Raw genomic sequence first — 21,593 nt, forward strand, 5'->3', positions numbered from 1 at the left:
CCCGCCGACCCTGCCTCCCCCAGTATATCCTCTCCCATCCCCGGAGAGTCAGCCCCGGGTTTTCCAGCTCGCTTGTCCACTACCTGCAAGACCTCCAACAGCAGGTTGAGCCCTGGCGGCTCGCCAGCGAGCCAGCGCCCCAGTCCCCGCCCCCTGCCTGCAAGCTGAGGAGTGCAGCAACCCGCCCCGCCCCCTCCGCCCGCGGGACCCCCCAACCCCGCCCCGCCCCCGCGACCCGACCGCTTCGTTCCGGGGGGCGGGGCCGCGAGCTGCGCTGTCTGCAAGGCGGGGGAGAGCCAGGGTAGGAGGCGGGGCGGTGTCGGCATCGGCCAATCAGCGCCGCGATCACATCCATGCAAATACGAGCACAATGGAGCGAGCCCATCACTCGCTCCTGCAAGCAAGCTTGAAACGGGCTTCAGTCTGAGCGGCAGCCCAGAAGACCAATGATTCTATGTTTTGAGCCAGCGAAGCCCAATGGCGTGGCGGAGAAGGCGGGCCTGAGCTGGGTTAGGGTGTCCTTGCAGGGTGTCTGAGCTAAACTTCACCAAATAATAGCTGTTTGTATTTTGGCTGCTGCAGGAGCCATTTTAGGTAAGTTCTTCTCTTAACTTTTTATTTTCCTGCCTGACCCCACCAGGCTGGTCTTGCCCGCGGGGACCCTGTCTCCATCCCGCTGGCAGGGATGGGGCTGCCCTATGAATGGACCGGGGTTGAGGGGCCGCGGCGGCGCGAGGCCCGGCCGGGCAGGGGTCCGAGCGCGGCCGGCGGGCGCGCGGCCAGGCTGAGGGCCCCGGGGCCTGAGGCGAGGGACTTGGCGTCCGCCCTGCCAGGCTGCCGCGCGCTCCGGCCGCCCTCCGTCCTTGGGAGAGCGCCCCTGCGGGCCGCGCGCCCAGCTTCGAGGGGTCCCGTTTCAGACCCCGAGCGCGGGCCTTTGCGGTGGGGCGGGGCCTGCCAAGGCTTCCCGGGGGACCCCAGCGGACCGCGGCGCGTGAGGGCCGCCCCCGCGTCCGCCAGTGGCTGCCGCCCCCGCGGAGAAGTTGCTCCGCTCCGCGTCCTGCGTCTGTTTGCAGGGGTGAAGGAGGGTGGGCCGGTGCCAGGCTGCTGCTCCGGGAGGGGGGCGGGGGCCCCGGCGCGTCCCCGGGTCTCGCGCCCCTCCCGCCGGCTCCTCACGCACTAGCGCGCACTCGCCCCGAAAATTGGAGCCCTGAAGACTCCAAGCCACCAAGCCACCCCGCTGCCAAGTTTGGTGCGTTATTAGATTGCATGTTAGAGCTTGCAAAGAAAAGGAGGGGGTTGGGGAGGAAAGGAAAATAGAAACGGAATCGGTCCCCTTCAGGTATTTTTCTTTTCTATTGAGAAGTAACGGAGAATGTCCTTCCTAAAATTTTCAGGGACCATGCCTGTCAGATGTGCAGAGGGCTTGGCAGCTCCTTGGGGTTTAAAACGAGGTTATTAGGAAATCCCCGCACTAGTGAGAGATAATTGAAATGTGAGTTTGTTTGCAGCTTCAGTTTTATTTGATCCAATTAAAAATGCATAAGCAAGCACTTTATATTTGTGTACACAGAGTATTCCTGGTTTCAGTTATGACTAATATGACTGTGGTTTCACGAGTGTGGGATCTAATAAGGCAGTATAATTCAATTTTGAGCTCGTAGGCCCGTGTTCTCCAAATTAGGCTTTATAGACCATTAGTAATCTGGCTAAGGTTTCTAGTGAATCTCTGGCATCTCTGAGCATCTTTCTCTAGGGCTGTGTGTGCCTTATCCTCCACCCTTTAAAAAACTTGTTCATTTCTGCTGCAACAGATCCCTGAACAGAGAAAATAGATATTTTAAATATTGACAGCTTTTAGAGTGTTTGAAATATTTTGCCTAGGATTTGATTATTTCCCAAGTGATATATAAGAATATCGTGCCAATAGACCCCCATATTGGCACACTCCATGGAGATCTGCTTCTGGTGCTTTTGGAAAAATCTGGACAGACACCACTCTGTTCCCAGAGCTACAAACGCTCAACTTTACTGTGGTGGGGTGAGTGGGTCTGTCCCATTGGCTGTGCGTGGCACAGTAGCTTAGCCGGAAGCCAAATTGGAAGATCAGGTTGGCAACCTCCGAGAGAGTTTTTGTGAACTTTGTGGTTCTCTGGCAACAGAAGGATTTCAGATCTGTGTATGATAAAATGATTAGGCATGAGTTGTCATGTAGCATGCTTTATGCCAACCCTAGCAGGTGGTTTCGCAAAGGCCTGGGAAAATGTGGAGTGGTATGACTTAATTTGGAGTTCCGTCATAGATGGGTTATTAGTTTTTCTGTGTTGAAATGTTTTTCTTGATGAGTGGATTATTAAAAGCTAACCCGAGGGCTAGGAAGATAGCTCATGGGGTAAAGTGCTTGCCGTACTAGCTTTAGGACCTAAATTTGTCTCTGGCCTCCACATGAAAAAGTTATGCATGGTGGCCAGCTCCATAATCTCTGGGGCTTGCTGACCAGCATAGCTGAACTGGTGAGCTCCAGAGAGACTTTGTCTCAAAAAATAAGGGGGCGACATTGAGGAAGAAACGTTGACCTTTGGTCTCCATGTGCACAGGCACACAGAGAAAGCTCATATGTTGTATAGATCTCTCCCCTCTGTTGCTTTGGAAGCTCCGCTTATAGCAAGTAGTTTGAGCTGGTGTCCTGGTGTAGTGAAGTTAGTTTGTGTTTCTGTGATGTTCGGTTCCCTGGAGTCATGGTTTTTATTTTCCTTCATTTTTCCCATTTAGCTTGTACGTTATAGCAATGCAAACTGGATATGATTTTACTCCAATTTTCAAATATCTTTCCAATTATTTTTATAGTACATAGTAAGGAGGCCTTCCTCAGTATATGACTTCCGGCTAGAGGTTGGAGAACCAGTTGAAAGTGGAGTGAAAAAAATCAGAGTTCGGCCTTCCATTTTAGGAAGAGCCACTAGGGAGTTTTTTGTATTTATTGGTATACTTTCTTTATAGCTGTCCCAAATAGCAAATAATATAATGTAGCAGATTATTTTTCTTTAGGAACGACATTCAACTTATGATTTTGCCAGCTGAATATTACAGATTTATCAGAAACAGTATGCCCTGAGGCCACTGTATCTTGGAGGTTTCTTTGGTTTATTTAAGTTTCGAAAACATTTTTGGTTTTCTTGGAAGCATGGCTTAATCCCAAGCCTACCTTGTGGTTATGCCTTCTTGTGCTAAACCATGAGGCTTCGTAACCTCAGATTTCCTTCTGTCGTTGCTTGTGCTGTCCGACTTCCAAGGGAAGTCTGTTGGTAAGGACCCGTGGGTCTCATGTGCGCTTTGAACAGGTTGTAGGATTCAGAGAGTCTTTCTGCGAAAACACCTTTGGTATAGGACAGCGACAGTATTCACATCCCCTGGAGAAATTGCATCTTCCACTTTCCCCAGTGGTTACATTGCCTACTGCCAAGCCTAGGATAGTTTTATTCTTGATAGTTAGTGAGTTTCTTTTACCTCCATCCCTCATAAACGCTGTGATTTAGTTCAAGCAAAAAGCTACAGTGTATTTCATGGGGTTGTCTGCATTCTTCTGTACTGGGTAGTAATACTGCAAACTCTGGAATACATAAAGTAATAGCTAGGGCTAAGGTGTCTGCTCTTTGAGGATCACTTATTTGCAGTGGAATGTGGCATACTTGTGAGCAAGCAACAGAGAACCAGCATGCATTGAATACTTTCTGTATCTCTAGCACTCAGGGCTGGAAGGCACCCATCTATAGCTCTATAGCTCTGTTGCCCTATAGCCACTTCATGAAGCTGGGCTCCAGTTCAGCAGAACGAAGTAAGATGTTCAAGGCCATGAAACTAGAAAAGGGTAGAGGTAAAATTTGAACCCAGATCTTTTAGATTCAAGGCAACTCCAAAGATGGTTTTAGACGCTTGAGTGTACCATCTTGGTTTAGTCACATGTTGCTAGGTCAGCGAACATACTTTTCTTAAGTATGCATCCAATTTTACTTTTCCATTTCAAGAATTTATTACTTAAAGGGGGGAAATACAGTGAAAGCCCAGTTGCCCTCCTTCCCTGTAATACACTCGGGAGTTTAGGAGTAGCCTGCTACACAGTAATCATGACGTGCAGAGGGAGAATGCAGTCGCTTTTCCGTGCCAGAATGTTCTTTTCTTTCGTTTGTGTTGTGGAGGCGTTGATACCCTCATGAGAAATTCTGCTACTTCCATAAAAGTCCTGAAGGTAGTAAAATAGAGTTATTTTAAAATGTCCATTGCTGCTCCCATCCTGAACTAAATTGTTTGGATAAAACCCAGAGAAAAATATTTTGTGTGTAGCATCTATGTTAGTTTCTATAGCTTGTGGTAGAGTCTTGTCCTCCGTATTCTTCATGTCCTTTACCGTTCTTACTCTGTCCTGGGAACTTTAGAATATGCAAGGTACATGTGACATGATTTAAGCTCCTTTTGGAAGTTTTAAAACTCTGAAGTTTTTTCCCCTCTGTAATCAGGAATGTCTTAAATTTTTTTTAAAGATTTCTTTTACGTATATGAATGTGTACCATGTGAATACCTGGGAGTTAAATAGTTTTGAGCCACCTGTGGGTCCTTCAGGAATCGAATCCAGGGGCTCTCCAGAGTAACAAGTACTCTTCACTGCCGAACCACTGCTCAAGCTTCTGACTTAAACCGTTTTAATGAGGAAAAAGCCCTGGGTCTTTCAGGAGAATTACATGGTGATGTTATCCATTACTTTAGAACTTAAGACAATATTTGAAAATTTTAAGAGTATCAGGAAGTAGAATATTAGAATCTTTTCAGGGTGTGTTTCCAAATATAAATGGCAAGTAATGAATATGTACTTGAGTTTTATAAATAATCGGAAGGGATATTTCCTTTTCTTGTGTATTCTTTAAGGATTTTATAAGGAGTATTCATCCATCTAGTTTTATAGGTAAAATTTTTATACAGTAATTAAATTTCCAATCTATTTTGAATTTTTTGTATGCTATGTCATCACATACTTATGTACTTAAAAATATATATGTATTTGTTTGGTTTTATTTTTATTTATTTTTGAAACAGGGTCTTAACTGTGTACCCTTAGCTGGCCTGGAACTCACTATGTAGCCCAGGCTGGCCTGAAGTTCACTATGTTGACCAGGCTGGCCTGGAACTCACTAGTAGACCAGGCTAAACTCTGACTCATAGAGATCTATCTGCCTCTGCCTCTGCCTCCCAACTGCTGAAATTAAAGACACATACACTACCATGCCTAGCTGAAAATTTTTGTTTTTTGAATCCAAAGATTGTTTACGTAGAAGGGCTGACTTCAGGTGGAGAAAAGGTCTTTCTGGTTTGGTTGTAACATTTTCAGTAGTCATTGTTTTGTCTTTTAAGGCCAAAGAATAGTGTGCAAATCTCTTGTCATTTGTGGTTCTCATATTATCCCCCACTTTTTCTACCCACATACCAAAAGATTTAAATTAAGACTCATTGATGTAAGTCACGCCAGAGTAATCATCTTTCGCGACCAGCCTTAGCTCTACCTGTTGAACATTCCCAGGGGTCACTCCTAGACTTCTTCCTCCCTCTGCTCTTCTGGAAGGTGTTCCATGCCTGTTCCCCTTTGTAGGGTCTAAGGTTGTGGGAAGTAAGGGGCAGTTGTAAGACAGCCTTCGAGGGCTCTGGACTTCTCAGCGTCAGATGGGGCTAGCGGGATAGTTGTGGCAAAAGTGCATGACACTTTCTCTTTTTTCTTTTTTCCTTATTCATTTTGTTTTTGCTTCATTCCATATATGAGGATTTTCTTTTTCCTGAACCCAAAGTAAATAGCCCAGGCCCTTGCCTTTATTCACATATGCTTAAGGAAGGAACGAGCCAAACAGATCCTTGTTATAATTAAACAAAATACTTGAGCTGTGGTAATATCTCAAGACTTGTATGTAGTGTCTTGCGAGTTCTGTGAACATTAAGTGGAGTTTTCTAAAAATGTGACAAATTGATCATATCAGATCCATCAAACCAGCTGTTACTGTAGAAAAGTGTCTTGTTTTTAAGGTTCTTGGTTCTTACTGTGTGATTTAATAAATAAAAACAAGTTGATAACAGAAGTCTAGAGCAGTAAGAGACTCCAAAGAGCAGCTCTGGCAAGTCATTGGACTTGGAATTTTCATAGATTTTTTTTTATAGAAGCTATTTATTAGACTGGAATACAAGTTGAAGAGAAGAATCAGTTTATTTTTCTTAATAGGTTTGGTAAAGGTCACTGATTCCTATAAGGCAGCAGTTCTCAACCTGTGAGTTACAACCCCTCAGAGGTCAAAGGACCCTTTCACAGGGCTTACCTAAGACCATTGGAAAACACTAACAGTTTTATATTACGATTCATAACAGTAGCAAAATTAGTTATGAAGTAGCATCAAAAATAATTTTATGCTTGGGGGTCACCATAACTTGAGGAACTATATTAAAGGGTTGCAGCATTAGGAAGGTTGAGAGCCTCTCCTCTAAGGACTTAATCCTTTCTGGGTGTACATAGTAAAGAAATGTGTGTGCTGTTTGCTTTGGGTTCAAGAAAATAAAGTTCATGTTCTCAGAAGTCCTTTGAAAAATTATGCCTGATAAGCTAGGTACAGATCATAGGTTTTCTTTACTGAAAGAAACTTTACGTAATTTAACAGACTCTCTGTTATGACTCCTGTAGTTTGGCTTAACAATTCTTGCAGTGTTAGCAGTCCAAGTTCAGCTGTTAGGTTCCAGTGAAAGCATTAGGCTATCATCATTGCTGGTCAGATGACAGGATTAGCTCACACTGTAAATGATGACATCAGTATTGGCTACTGTAAGGTTGCTGTGACAGAGACCAGACAGAAGTAGATGGGGAGGGATTTATTCTGGCTTGGTACAGGGGAAGGCATGTTGGCCAAGCTTGGTGGCCAGGGTGTAGTTGTGTCAGCAGGTGTGTGAGGGGCGATGTATACTGGTGTTAGTAAGGAAGCAGAGGGAATCTCTCTGTAGAACCGTGTAGGTCCCCACAACTGCCTGCCACCTCCAGCTAGTCTCCACTACCTAAAGATGCCTCATCTCCCAGAGCAATGTCACCATCTAGGGCTCAGCTTTTCTACACAAATGGTCTGTGGGGACAGACCATATCCTGACCCTGCCATCATTAGATTGCCTATTAAAGCAAATTCCGTAAGATACCATGTTAAGGATTTAAGAGTATTCTACTTAATGGAATTAACAGTTTTGCCTTGAATAAAAATATATCGAGGAGCTTATAGAGTTAGGAAAGATTAATGAATGGCAAGCTTCAGAAAGATGATTGTAAAAATATAAAATGAGTCTTTATAGATCTAACTACTTAAAATAGCTCCTAGAATTGTGTAGGTCAGAACTGTTAACGTCTCTTGATTGAGTCATGTACAGTACTTGTAATAGACATATTTTACATAGTTCCTTAGAAAAGATATTTTACCTCTTAAATTTAATAATAAAAGTATTAACTTACATTTTTCTGCTTGATGTGGTTTTTTTCCCCCAGAACCTTCTGGAATCCATTTTTCTGATATTTTATAGAAGTATTAGCCTATGGCTGATTGGGAAAGAACAGACATGAACACTGGCCCTCTACAGGTTAGAAAACACCTGTGCCAGTGTTGAGATACTTCAGCACTGCCATGAAGCTTGTTAGAAATGTCAGACTAGTGAAGTAGGTAGGGGAGAACCAGGAATTTATCAAAGATTTTTTCATGAAGATTGACATTGGAGAAATTTTTCTAAAACATCACTGCCTAATAGAACTTTGCACTATGATGGAAATACCACGTGAGTTACTAGCCATATGTACTTTTAAACCCCTCATATGTGGCTGAAGAGAAATTAAATTTTATTTAATATTAAATTTATTTTATATTTAAAATAATGGCACAACTTTAGACCCTTAGTCTCTGCCCTCCCTTAACCCCCTGTTGTAGCAAGTGTTTTTTTTTTTAATTTTTGCTGGAAAGGCAAATTAGAGATAAGACTGTCCCCAATGAGGGTGAACAAGTTATATGATTAAAATTGACATTATTTACCCACCTATATTTGTCTGCTTTTATATGAAAGTTCAGAAAACTGTACTAGAAATAAACTTGGATGTGTTTCCTGAGGCCTGAGAAACAAGGCCTAGTAGATTCACCAGCAAGGCCTCTTCACTTTTCTGTGTGAGTTCAGCATGGCTTCTGACATGTTATCTTAATCGGGTTTGAGGCAAGCAGTGTTTTAAGTGTAGTACTGTAGTTCTCATTTCTCGGTAGAAATAGTGCTGGATATAATGGGTTCCATCTCATTAGGTCATAGGGTTTCTATTTCAGGTATATTTATAAGCTTAATACAGGGATGGTTTTGCAGTTTGTAAAGGAAACCATTTTGATCATATTATCTAAGTCTCCTTTGAAAGACTGGTTTTTCTCTGCCCCCTTTGCAGCATGGTTTTAAAAAGTATTTGGTAAAAGAAATTTCTTTTGATCATTCAGGAATATATGTATTTCTCCCTGCCCCATGTGCTTGTACTTCAAATCTTAAACTTTGGAAACCCAAGGATAACATTGATTTTAGTATATTGATCAATATCCCCAGCAGAATTGCAAATTATTTTGCGATTGGCAAGTGGATAGAAGTTTGATTGTATAGAAGTCAAATTTGACTGTGAAGATCACATGGCAAATCATTTTTAAAATGCTGTCTAGTCATAATAAATGGGTCTAATCAAACAGCAGCTTGATTAAACATATTTACTAAATTTTAGTTCAAAAGTGGGAAATTGTTGGTCATTTGGGTAATAAGTCTTACAGAAAGAGACAATGGCTTGTCTTGTGTGGTTTCTAGGCTCAGACTGCTAGTCAGAAGGTTCCTTAAAGAGCATGGGCAGAGCTGCACATAGAAGGCACTATAACACGGGACTGTCTGTGGTGGCTATGGCACTGATTAATGCTGTTTCATATGTTTCCCACGTGTACATTCTTTTGAGTGGCAGGTCTTATGCTCTCAGGTCAGGGCCCAGTGGGTTATGATGTGGTAAGGAAAGTGTCTGTTTAACTGAAAATGACATGAGTACCTGAGTAGTACTGATTTGGGGACTTGTCATTTTGAAAGATGCTGCTTCAGTTTCTTTTTGTTTATTTGCATTTTTCAAAGACCCTTTCCTTGTATATCCTTGTCATTCTCTCTCTGATCTATATCAAGTGTGTGCCACTATGCCTGCCTGGCTTTTGTGTAACTTTTCTTCCAAAAGGATTAAAATTCTAGGTAACTGTGCATGTATTGGCTCTCTCTTGTCCTTTTCTTCTCCCTTTCTCTCCTTTCCACCTTCCAGCAAGGTCTCAGAGATCCCACATTTGCCTCAAACTTGCCTAGTTGTGCAGAGTATGACCTTGAACTTCTAAACACCCTTTCTTCCACCTTCCAAGTACTGAAATTACAGGCATATGCAAACACACTCGTTTTCACACAATGCTGGGGATTGAACCCAAGGCTTTGTTGCATGTTAGGCAAGCACTCTACTAACTGAGCTCCATCCCTATCCCACTATGAGGTCTTGAAGAATTGGTAAGCCCATAGATGGAATTGAAATCTAATAGTCTGACAGATCCTATGTTTAAAACATTTGTGATTTTCCTTGCTTTAAGTATGTTCCCATGTTAAGATGGTGCTACATGACTGATTACCTAAGCTATACACAACTATCAGTCGTCTGATTTACCCATAATACCTACTCTCTCTACTCTTGTCTACTCTGTATCTATTTGCAGTGTTTCGTGCCAGCAAGGTTCTTCCCTGGGTATTCATGACCGTGTGTTCCATCTTGGACTGAGCTTTGTTGCTGCCATCATTAGTGTGGTTATAGCAGTTACTTCAAGCTTGTCGTTTAAGAGGATCGGATATTGCAAACATTGGCATTCTAACCAGATTTCTCAGAAAGTAAAGAAAGCACTTTCAGTTTTCGCGTGTAGAAGAGTTGGAATGTACTTCTGAGGACATATAGTCTAACCTTATGAATAATGAAATGTGGTCCTAGTGATGTTAGTATTTTGTGAGCCTGTAGCACTCACTAGTCTGTGGCAGTTCTTACTCTTTTTAAGGTATAGGACTTCCTCTTTAACTGTCATAGGTTAGGGTCCTGAAAACTCACATAGGAAAATTTCTTTATACATTTTTTATAGATATTTATTGAGCTCTATGTTTTTCTCTGCTCCCCTCCCTGTCTCTCCCCTCTTCCGTCAACCCTTCCCCAAGGTCCTCATGCTCCCAATTTACTCAGGAGATCTTGTCTTTTTCTACTTTCTACTTCCCATGTAGATTAGATCTATGTAAGTCTCTCTTAGTGTCCGCATTGTTGTCTGTTCTCTGGGATTGTGGTTTGTAGGCTGGCTTTCTTTGCTTTATGTTTAAAAACCACTTATGAGTGAGTACATGTGATAATTGTCTTTCTGTGTTTGGGTTACCTCACTCAAAATAATGTTTTCTAGCTCCATCCATTTTCATGCAAAATTCAAGCTGTCGTTATTTTTTTTTCTGCTGTGTAGTACTCCATTGTGTAAATGCACCACATTTTCCTCATCTATTCTTCAGTCGAGGGGCATTTAGGTTGTTTCCAGATTCTGACTATGACAAACAAAGCTGCTATGAACATAGTTGAGCACATGTCCTTGTGGCATGATTGAGCATCCTTTGGATATATACCCAAAAGTGGTATTACTGGGTCTTGAGGAAGGTTGTTTCCTAATTTTCTGAGAAATCGCCACACTGACATACAAAGGGGTTGTATCAGCTTGCAATGCAGAAGTGTTCCCTTTTCCCCACAACCTCTCCAGCATAAGTTATCATCAGTGTTTTTGATTTTGACCATTCTTACAGGTGTAAGATGGAATCTCAGAGTTGTTTTTATTTGCATTTTTCTGATGACTAAGGATGTTGAACATTTCCTTAAGTGTCTTTCAGCCATTTTTGATTCCTCTGTTGAGAGTTCCCTGTCTAGATCTGTACTCCATTTTTTTTTATTGGATTATGTGATCTTTTGGTGTCCAATTTCTTGAGTTCTTTGTATATTTTGGAGATTAGACCTCTGTCTCATGTGGGGTTAGTGAATATCTTTTCCCATTCTGTGGGCTGTCGTTTTGTCTTGTTGACCGTGTCCTTTGTTTTACAGAAGCTTTTCAGTTTGAGGAGGTCCCATTTATTAATTGTTTCTCTCAGAGTCTGCTGCTGGGGTCATATTTAGGGAGTGGTTCCCTGTGCCAATGTGTTCAAGTGTATTTCCCACTTTCTCTCCTATAAGGTTCAGTGTGGCTGGCTTTATGCTGAGGTCTTTGATCCATTTGGACTTGAGTTTTGTGCATGGTGATAGATATGGGTCTATTTTCATTCTTCTACATGTTGATATCCAGTTTCACATAGGAAATTTTTAAAAATTGGGGGAATTGGGGCTGGAGAGATGGTTTAGCAGTTAAGAATATTTGCTGTTCTTCCTGAGGATCTGGGTTCTATGCTCAGCTTCTGTGTGGCTCTGAAACTCCAGTCCCAGGATGTTTGACACCATTTTCTGTGCTGTGTTGACAAAAGATGTGCATTTGGTGCACAGACACAAATGCAGGCTAAACACCTATACACTTAAAGTTAATTTAAAAAAAAGAATATGGGAGAAAGGAGTTGTTGTAATAAGAGCGGCGGCAGGGCTGTATCCCCGGCACCCAGCCACCCGCATGGCTTAGCTTATGCCCCGAAATAATTACACGGAAACTGTATTCTTTTAATCACTGCCTGGCCCATTAGTTTCAGTCTCTTATTGGCTAGCTCTTACATATTGATCTAACCCATTTCTAATATTCTGTGTAGCACAACGAGCTGGCTTACCAGGGAAGATCTTAACCTGCGTCTGTCTGGAGTGGGAGAATCATGGCGACTCTCTGACTCGGCTTCTTTCTCCCAGCATTCTGTCTGTTTACTCCACCCACCTAAGGGCTGGCCTATAAATGGGCCAAGGCAGTTTCTTTATTAAATGAAAGTAGTTCCTCCATCAAGGAGTGCTGGAAATGAATAAATCTATAAACTACATATTCACATTTAAAAATTTAATTATGTATTAGATACCATTCTGATTTTTATTTTTTTATTTTTAAATTTTATTTTGTTTATTGTTTTTGATAGAGCTATATGTTTTCCCCACTCCCCTTCCTTCTTCCTCTCTCTCCTACCCTTCCCCATGCCCCCCCCCCCATACTCCCAGTTTACTCAGGAGATCTTGTCTTTTTCTCTTTCTTAGGTGAATCCTTGTATGTATCTCTTAGAGTCCTCTTTGTTGTCTAGGTTCTCTGGGGTTGTGGGTTGTAGACTGGTTATTCTTTGCTTTATGTATAAAAGCTACTTATGTGTGAGTATATATTAGTCTTTCTGGGTCTGGGTTACCTCATTCAGTATGTTTTTCTTTTTTCTTTTTCTAGTTCTGTTCATTTGCCTGCAAATTTCAAGATGTCATTATTTTTTTACCACTGAGGAGTACTCCGCTATGTAAATGTACCACATTTGCCTCATCCATTCTTCAGTTGAGGGGCATCTAGGTTGTGCCCAGATTCTAGCTGTTATGAATAATGCTGCTATGAACATAGTTGGGCAAATGCCCTTTGTATGATTGAGCATCCTTTGGGTATATGCCCAAGAGTGGTATTGCTGGGTCTCGAGGTAGATTGATTCTTAATTTTCTGATAAGCTGCCATACTGATTTCCACCAATGGGGAGTGTTCCACTTACTCTACATCCTCTCCAGCATAAGTTGTCATCAGTGTTGTTGATCTTGGCCATTCTGACAGGTATAAGATGGTATCTCAGAGTTGTTTTGATTTACATTTCTCTGATGACTAAGGATGTTGAACATGTCCTTAAGTATCTTTCAACCATTTGAGATTCTTATGTTCAGGTCTGTTACCCCCCACACACCCCATTTTTTTTTTTTACTGGATTATTTTTCTTTTTATGTCTAGTTTCTTGAGTTTTTTGTATAATTTGGACATCACTCCTCTGTCAGGTGTGGACTTGGTGAAGATCTTTTCCCATTCTGTAGGCTGTTGTTTTGTCTTGTTGACCATGTCCTTTGACTTACAGAAGCTTCTCAGTTTCAGGAGGTCCCATTTATTAATTGTTGCTCTCTGTCTGTGCTAATGGGGTTATATTTAGGAAATGGTCTCCTGTACCAGTGCATTCAAGTGTACTTCCCACTTTCTCTTCTATGAGGTTCAGTGTGGTTGGTTTTATGTTGAGGTCTTTGATTCATTTGGACTTGAGTTTTGTGCTTGGCAATAGATATGTATCTATTTTCATTCTTCTACATGTTGACATCCAGTTATGCCAGTACTATATGTTGAAGATGCTTTCTTTTTTCCATTTTATAATTTTAACTTCTTTGTCAACAATCAGGTGTTCATAGATGTGTGAGTTGATATCCAGGTCTTTGATTCAGTTCCATTGGTCCTCCTGTCTGTTTTTATGCTGATACCAAGCTGTTTTCAGTGCTGTAGCTCTGTAGGAGAGTTTGAAGTCAAGGATGGTGATCCCTCCAGAAGTTCTTTTATTGTACAGGATTGTTTTGGCTATCCTGGATTTTTTGTTTTTCCATATGAAGTTGAGTATTGTTCTTTCAAGGTCTGTAAAGAATTTTACTGGGATTTTAATGAGTATTTCATTGAATCTATAGATTACTTTTGATAAGATTGCCATTTTACTGTGTTAATCCTACCTATCCAAGAGTATAGGAGATCTTTTCATTTTCTAATGTCTTCGATTTCTTTCTTCAATGAGTTAAAGTTCTTGTCCTACAGATCTTTCACTTGTTTGGCTAGAGTTACCCCAAGATATTTTATGTCATTTGTGGCTATTGTAAAGGATGATGAGCCGGGCGGTGGTGGCGCACGCCTTTAATCCCAGCACTCGGGAGGCAGAGGCAGGCGGATCTCTGGGAGTTCGAGGCCAACCTGGTCTACAAGAGCTAGTTCCGGGGGAGGCACCAAAGCTACAGAGAAACCCTGTCTCGAAAAACCAAAAAAAAAAAAAAAAAAGATGATGTTTCTCTGATTTCTTTTTCAGCCTGTTTATCATCTGTATATAGGAGGGCTACTGATTGTTTTGTATCCTGCCACATAACTGAAGGTGTTTATTAGTTGTAGAAGTTTGGGAATGTTGTGTGATCATTTTCATTGAATTTTAGGAAGTCTTTAATTTCTTTCTTGACCCAGTGGTGATTCAGTTGAGCATTGTTCAGTTTCCATGAGTCTGTGGGCTTTCTGCAATTAGTGTTGTTGTTGAATTTTAACTTTAATTCATAATGATCTGATAAGATGGGTTATTTCAATATTTTTATATTTGTTGAGATTTGCTTTGTTACTGAGTATGTAGTCGATTTTGGAGCAGGATCCATGAGGTCCTGAGAAAAAGGTATATGTTCTTTTGTGTTTGTGTGAAATGTTCTATAGATGTGTGTTAAATCCATTTGAGCCATAACATCTTTTAGGTCATTTGTTTATCTGTTAAGTTTCTGTCTGACAGACCTGTCCAGTGGTTAGAGTGGAGTGTTGAAATCTCCCACTATTAGTGTGTGAGACTTGATGTGTGATTTAAACTTTAGTAATGTTTTTTCTACAAATGAGGGTGCCCTTGTATTTGGGACATAGATGTTCAGAATTTAGACTTCATCTTGATGGATTTTTCCTGTGATGAATATGAAATGACCTTCTTCATCTCTTTTGACTAATTTTAGTTTGAAGTCTATTTTGTTAGATATTAGGATAGCTACACCAGCTTGTTTCTTACATTCATTTGATTGGAAAATCTTTTCCCTACCCTTTACTCTGAAGTAATGTCTGTCTTTGTAGTTGAGGTGTATTTCTTGTATGTAGCAGGATAGATTGTTTTTGTATTCATTCTGTTAGCCCGTGTCTGTTTATAGGCGAATTGAGTCCATTAATTTTTTAAGGGATATTAATGACCAGTGATAACTAGTTCTTGCTATTTTTGTTTTGGATTTTGTTATTGTTGGTGGTTTTGTGTGTGCAAGTCTCTTCTTTGGGATTTGCTGGTGTGAGGTTATCTATTGCCTGTGTTTGTGTGGGTGGTAACTAACTTCCCTCGGTTGGAGTTTTCCTTCTAGTTCTTTTTGTAGGGTTGGATTTGTGGATAGGTATTGATTAAATCTGGTTTTGTCATGGAATATCTTGTTTTCTCCATCTGTGTTGATTGAAAGTTTTGCTGGGTATGGTAGTCTGGGCTGGTATCCAAGGTCTCTTAGTGTCTGCATAATGCCTAACCAGGCCCTTCTGGATTTCATTGTTTCTATTGAGAAGTCAGATGTGATTCTGATAGGTCTACCTTTATATGTTGCTTGACCTTTGCAGCTCTTAATATTCTTTATTCTGTGTGTTTAGTGTTTTGATTATTATATGGTGAGCGGACTTTTTTTTGGTCCAGTTTATTTGGTGTTTTGTAAGCTTCTTGTATTTTCATAGGCATGTCCTTCTTTAGGTTGGGAAAGTTTTCTTCTATAATTTTGTTGAGTGTTTTTTATTGCCTCTGTTTCAGTTTTTAAGCCTTGAGTCGTTTCTTTCACCTGTTTGATTGCTTTTTCTTGGTTTTGTTAAGGGATTTCTTTCTTTCTTTCTTTCTTTCTTTCTCTCTCTCTCTCTTTCTTTTTTTCTTTCTTTCTTTCTTTTTTTGGTTGTCTTTTCTTCCATTTGCTTAAGGGAATTTTTCATTTCCTCTTTAAGGGCCTCAGTCATCTTCATAAAGTTATTTTTAAGGTCATTTTCTTCTGTTTCATCTGCGTTGGGATGTTCAGGTCTTGCTATTGTAGAACCACTAGTTTCTGGTGGGGCTGTGTTGCTCTTTATTTCCTGAGTGTATTCTTGCCCTGCCATCTACCATTTCTTCCTCCAGGTGGTGTAGTTGAGGGTAGTGACCTGGTTGATTGTTTCTTCAGGTGTAGACAGAAGAGAGCCTTCAGTGATTGTTCCTCCAGGTGCCACGGGCCCAAGGCTCAGATGGTCGTTCCTCCTGGTGTTGGTCGGGTTGAGGCTCCAGTGGTCAGATAATTTCTGGAGGCCACTGCTATCCTCGTGGCCTGCTGCACTGCTGCTCACGCTTCTCCCAACAGTCTTCCATTCTGATTTTAAAACAAATGTGATTTTCCTTTCTTCATCTTCCCAGTTGCCCTCAGATACCACCCCAGTTATTTCCTTCTTTCATGTACCATGTGTCCTTTTGTGCCCCCCTCCCCCCCCCCGCCTTTCCTTACCACCTAGTATTTTTCCCTCTTGGTCTCCTTAGAGTTTCTAGACTTTATCCACATGTACACTTGTGTGTGTGTGTGTGTGTGTGTGTGTGTGTACATACATTATAGGCTAGAATCTTCATATAGAGACAGCATGCATTTTTGTTTTTCTCAATTTGGGTTACCTCACTAATGTTGCAGGGAGGCCGCTTGTTCATTCCCGGCTGCTCAGTCCTGAAAGAACCACACAGAAATTATATTATTTAAATCACTGCTTGGCCCATTAGCTCTAGCTTCTTATTGGCTAACTCTTATATTAATTTAAGCCATTTCTAGTCATCTGTATATCATCACGTGGCAGTGACTTACCGGCAAAGATTTGGCATGTCTGACTCTAGCAGCTCCATGGCGGCTCTCTCTCAGCAGCATTCAGTTCCGTCTTCCCCGCCTACCTAAGTTCTGCCCTATCAACAGGCCAAGGCAGTTTCTTTATTCATTAATGGTTATCTCAGCACACAGAGGGGACTCCCACATCACACTAAATAGTACACTTTTCAAATTTATCAATTTTCCTGCCAGTTTCATGCCTTCATTTTATTTTATAGGTGAGTGGTAGTTTATTGTGTTTATGTACCATATTCTCATTATTCATTCATCTTGTTGATAGGCATCTAGGGTGGTTCGATTTCCTTGCTGTTGTGAACACAGCAGCAATAAACATGGATGTACAAGGGTCTCTCCTTTGGGTATATGTTTAGGAGCTACGGTATAGCTGGATTATATTGTAGTTCTATTTTTAATTGTTTAAGAAATTGATGATTTCCATACTGACTGTATTAATTTGCACTCCCAGCAGCAGTGAGCAAAGATTCCTTTTTCTATATACCCTCTCCAGCATTTGCCAGATTTCTTCATGATAACCATCTCGACTGGGTTGAGTGGATAAAGATATTCTTTAAAATAAAATGTTGAAGATGTTATCACTGAGATTGGCAAGGATTATTTTTGTAGGTTTTTACTCTGTCTTCTCTTTTAGAAACCCGGGCACCAGTGATTTAACTTTTGAACCCTGCATTTTTAGATACTGCAGTATGCCACCCTTTGTGCTCTAGGATCTTAGTGTCCACTGTTACATATGGAACATGAGCCCCGCCTTGATTAATGTTAAGTCCAGGGTTTCCTCTTAACTAGATTCAGCCTGCCTAGTGTTGTGCTGCAAAACCTCCCCCTTCTTTCTTTTTGTAATTTGTTATCCTTTTTTGTTACCTTCTGAAACCTTGCCTTTCCTAACATGATAAAGATATCCCCTTGCCATAATTGTATATTCTCTAATTTCTAGTATTTTGGGAGTTTCAGAAGATCATGATGAACTTTATGGGTATGATAGCTGCTCTATGGTCAGAAACACTGTACTGAATGATGGTAAAGGGTATGGAGTCTATAGCCATAACCTTAGGTTTGAAGCTCTGCTACTTACTTCCTGTGTGTCCTCCCTTCAGTTTTCCCATCTAAAGTGGAAGTAATATCCATGTTTGATGGCGGGCTTGAAGATTACCAGAGTTAATTTATGTGAATAGCCTGGGAGCAGTGCCTGGCATTGCAATCATATGTGTTGGATATTATAAAGATCCATGGGGAAATCATTGATAACTTTTCTAGTTAAAGGTTTGGTATTACTTTTTACTTAATCCCCCCTCCCTTTTTTTTTTTCCAGCAGGAATTTCTGGTGATATTCGTGAGGCTTTTTATGCTGGTTGGGAGGATCCTAGAACTTGTTCTCAAGGATTCATAGGGCAAAAAAAAAAAAAAAAAAAAAAAAAACCAAGAGATATCCATAAACACTTGTATATAGATAATTGTTCTGTTACAGTATAACTTGTGGGAGTGCCAAAAAAAAACAAAAGTTATTTGAGGACATTGAGTGGGACTGGTTGGGCAGGCAGGGTTGGGTGTATGAAGACTGGTAGGGAGGTAGAAGTGTTAGAGGTATAGATTTGAGTCCTAGGGCACCTGCTGAAGTTGCTCAAGATCTGCTCTATGTCCCAAGACAATGAACCGGACCAGGGACATACAGTTAGGAATATAAATAATAGACAGTGAATTAAGAATGGGGAAATACAGGGCAATGATGCCAGCACTTGGGGGACCAAGGTAGGACGATCTCTGAGTTTGAGGCCAGCCTAGTGTGCAGAAGGAATTCCAGGACAGCCAGATCTATATAGAGAAATTTTGTCTAGAAAAACAGGTAAGCAAACAAACAAACAAAATACCAAAATGAGGAAACACTCCTGAGAACAAGAGTAGTGGGCTAGTGAGCTGAGAGAAAAGCATGATTAAAACAAAACACTTGGCCCTGAGCGTCATCATCTTTTATCATCGGCTTTCCATGATCATTCTCGGGATGATCACATATGGAATATCTGGATGCCTGGTGTGCAGACCTGGAGTGCAGCAGTAGACAAAGCAACAATCCGCTCTTCAAGAGCTTATGTCCTAGTGATGTCTGAACACATAGAACTGTAAAATGAAGCATGTTAATGAGGGCAGAATAGATTCATTTTACTAAAAAAGCATAATGAATTTCTGAAAATTCTTTTTTAAACTTTGAAGGGACCCACAGCATCCATGAGCACCTTTTCCTGGTGTGAGGCATAGTCAGGGTTTCCCACACTTACAGTTCTCTGTCCCTTGTTTTTCATCTCCTCAAAGAAGGTATTTTCTTCTTTCTTTGAGATTTGAGAAAAATCTCAGTGTTTCCTTTCTGTATTTCCCTTTCTGAATCTGCCTAAAAAGTATCCTCTTTCATCAAGCACAGAGAAATATTTTGACTAGTTAACCAATTTAGAATTTCCATTGAACTGTCTGTCTTTTCTCATATTGCTACACATTTATTTAGTAAGTAATTTTTGAATTTTTTTGAGTTTCATCCATTTCTGAGCCCTGAGGACTTGAAGATAAATGTGCATGGTCTTTCTGTCCTGTGGGATGTATAGTATGTTAGAGGAAGCAGAAAGGTAAGCTGCTGCAAGCACTGTGCTAAAAGCAGTGCTATGTTCAAGGTTTGATAGAAAAGAGGGAAGAGTAACTATCTATGTGGGGGCTTAACCTGGAGTTAGTTAAGGCTTTTTGGAAGTTGAAGTTTGATCATCAGTACCCAGGATTAGTGCCTATAAATTTGAAGAACCTCTTGGGAAAAAGCCTGTATCAAAAGTGCATGGTGAGTTGTGGCAGGAACATTGATTGGGGATCTGTGGAGTATATATATAGGTGGGAGGTGTAGGAAGTTGAGATGCTGAAAGATCACAGTGAGGACTTTTCATCTTACTAGCGGTGGTTTTCCATGCTTGGGTAGTAGAGGCTGGTTTAGAACAGTGGTGTTCAAATCTTGTGCACTTTAGGATCACTTGGAAGAGCTTTTAAAATGCAAGTGACCAGGCTGCACAGAATCAAATCACATTGGTGGTGGAGGGACCCAGCTTTTAGATTTTTTTGTTACTACCTAGGCAATGCCAGTGTGTACACCAGCTTCAGAATACTGATTTCCAGTGTCCTGCCAATAAATAATGAATCAGGATTGGCCTAGCTAGGAGCCACACAGGAGGAGACAGAGCCAACCATTATTCTTTATTTTCTTGTGTGCTTGACTTCTCTAACAAAATTGGGGCTTTCCTGTGTACAAAGTTCATTCTTTATAGAGATGAGTACATAGTAGGTTTTTAACAAATTTTCCTTTGTCCGGATGTTTCTATTTCGTAGGTAGAACATTTTAATTTATTTCTTTCCTTTTTATTGTTAAGTAGGATTGCCTGTGGGGTGAGAATAGATGGACATGAACTTTTTGGTCAGTTTTATTGTCTTGTACTTCTGGTTAAAGTTAAAATGTATCAGTTAACTGTGTACAGTGGCACAAACTTGTAATTTCAGCACTTGGAAGATTAAAGTGGAAGGGTCGGAAGTTCAAGGTTATCTACAACTGTAGTGTTGAGTGGTTAGGTTTTATCTGCCTTAGCTCTGCATTAGCACAGATAGGAAAGTCTTCCTTTAAGTTCTGGCATTTGTGTAAAACTTACAGTAGTGATACTCTCTTTAAGATACAGGACCCAGATGAAGTATCCAACCTGTGGCAAATATCGTTTCCAAACAGCACCTCAGTCTAATTTAGCTCATACCTGGGGGTTTGCTTACAACTGTAGTATAGAGTTTGACTTGGTTTTTACATGTGAAATACTCTTTGCTAAATAAACTGTGATGTGAGTAATATTTAAATAAAGCAATTTGGGTCAAGTTGGTCTTCTCCATCCTAATGGAGAATTGGAGCACATAGAATTAAAAACATGTTTATATTCGAAGGCATTTATGTACCCTCTTTTGTGCCTTGAAAAGATACAAAATATACAAAATAGTACCTGTAATGGCTGTTCTTGGTTGTCAGCTTGACTGCATCTGGAATTAACTAAATACCAAGTCTCTAAGTACACCTGTGAGGGATTTTTTTTCCTTGATCAGATAATTTTAAATGGGAAGACATACTTTTAATCTGATTTTTGTTTTGTTTTTGTTTGCTTGTTTATTTGTTTTTTTTTTGTTTTTTGTTTTGTTTTTTTTTTTGTTTTTTTTTTTGTTTTTTTTTTTGTTTTTGAGACAGAGTTTTTCTGTGTAACATTCCTAGCTGTCCTGGAACTAGCTCTTGCAGTTTCTTTTACCTGCTTACTCTTGCTCTGGCTAGCAAGTCCAATCCTTCACTGGGCTTAGAGCCTACTTCTTTGGGATTTCAGTATATACTAAAGACTAGCTGAGACCTTCAGCCTTGTGAACTACTGGATTCTTGGACCTTCTGTTGATAGACAGGCATTGTTGGACTAGCTGTACCATTCAGCCTGTAAACCATTCTAACCCCGTGTGTGTGTGTGTGTGTGTGTGTGTGTGTATCAGTCTATTCCTTTAGAGAACCCTGACTTAAGACACCCCTTCATGTCTTCCTGAGACAAGGAGAGGCTTTGTTTTAACGTTATTTTCCAAATTAGGACAAAAGCTGTTGAATTATCTGCATGCTTAGCTTTAAAAATGCAGTATTATCAGAATTTTAGTAAAATAATTTTCATAGCTGACTGGGTCATCATTAGGAATAGAAGCTTTCTATCTTTTTTTATGTGTCTGAGTGTTCTCTCTCTCCCTCCCTCCCTCCCTCCCTCCCTCCCTCTCCCTCTCCCTCTCCCTCTCCCTCTCCCTCTCCCTCTCTCTCTATCTCTCTATCTCTCTATACCTTGTGTGAGTGTGCGTGCGCACGCGCATGTGT

The 21,593-nt window shown here is 40.8% G+C and overlaps 1 protein-coding gene across 2 annotated transcripts in view; it reads left to right on the forward strand.

The window, feature by feature from the left end:
• Window positions 1-504: 504 nt before the first annotated feature.
• The window catches only part of Chd6 (chromodomain helicase DNA binding protein 6), a 179,994-nt gene continuing 158,905 nt past the window's right edge, over window positions 505-21,593 (forward strand). For both annotated transcript variants that reach the window (XM_057781825.1, XM_057781826.1), the window contains exon 1: window positions 505-594. The gene's annotated coding sequence lies outside the window, so the exon portion shown is untranslated. The remainder of the gene's footprint in view (window positions 595-21,593) is intronic.

The sequence above is a fragment of the Chionomys nivalis genome, chromosome 9 (assembly GCF_950005125.1).
Source record: "Chionomys nivalis chromosome 9, mChiNiv1.1, whole genome shotgun sequence".
Taxonomy (NCBI): Eukaryota; Metazoa; Chordata; class Mammalia; order Rodentia; family Cricetidae; genus Chionomys; species Chionomys nivalis.